The sequence below is a fragment of the Cynara cardunculus genome, unplaced genomic scaffold, assembly GCF_001531365.2.
Source record: "Cynara cardunculus var. scolymus isolate 2C unplaced genomic scaffold, CcrdV1 Un_Scaffold_2655, whole genome shotgun sequence".
Lineage (NCBI taxonomy): Eukaryota > Viridiplantae > Streptophyta > Magnoliopsida > Asterales > Asteraceae > Cynara > Cynara cardunculus.
In genome coordinates, this window is record NW_020201173.1 from 65,553 (window position 1) to 66,648 (window position 1,096).

A 1,096-nucleotide genomic window follows, 5' to 3' on the forward strand; every position below is an offset into this window, starting at 1 on the left:
AGAGATATGGTCAATGAGAATGTGGAGGCTTTGACTTATTACTAAAGATTGAGCATACCCAACTTGCTGACCAAGAAATTGAACCTCTTTTCATCGAGAGCCTTAGTGAATATGCCTGCAAGTTGGTGATCTGTATTGAAAAAGAAAATTTTGATCGTACCTTTCTCTACATGGTCTTTAATGAAATGGATCGAACATTGATGTGTTTTGTCTTAGAGTGCTGTATTGGATTGGCCGTGATGGCTATCGTGCTTTCAGAGTCACGTAGGATGGGAATCTTGTCAAACTCAATGTCGTAAGTTTTGAGTTGAGTCTACATACTCTGCTTCTGTAATAGAAGTAAACACACAATTTTACTTCTTAGATGTCCAACTGATGAGCTTGTTACCAAGCAATTGATGGATGTACTCATTCGATCAAGTTTGCATCCTGTAAGATCAAAATCTGTATACGCGATAAGATCAAATCTAGAATGCTTAGGATAACAGAGACCCAAAAATTGAGTCCCCTTTAGGTATCGAAAGATTCTTTTGACCGTAGAAAGATGAGATTCCTTAGGATTTGCTTAGTACCTAGCACAGATACAAGTGGCAAATATTATATATGATCGACTAGCCGTAAGGAACAACAGTCATCTAATCATTCCACGGTAAGTCTTGACATCCACCGGTTTTCCAGATGGATCTGTGTCAAGCTTAGTCCCTGTTACGATTGGTGTTCTCATGGTGGAAGAGTTCTGAAGTTGGTACTTCTTTAATATGTCAGAGACATACATAGCTTGGCTAATAAAGATACCATCTTCCCTTTGTTTTACTTGTATCCCGAGGAAGAATGTTAATTCTTTCATCATGCTTATTTCAAACTCACTCTTCATTAACGCAGAGAACTTATCAAAGTGCCTCTAGTTCGTTGATCCAAATATGATATCATCCACTTATATTTGAACTAGAAGCATCTCACCTTTGTGCCTCTTTATGAACAAAGTGATATCAATTTTACCCTTTTTGAAACCATTAGATAAAAGGAAAGACGAAAAACATTCATACTAGGCTCTTGGAGCTTGTTTGAGTCCATACAGAGCTTTGTGTAAGAAGTA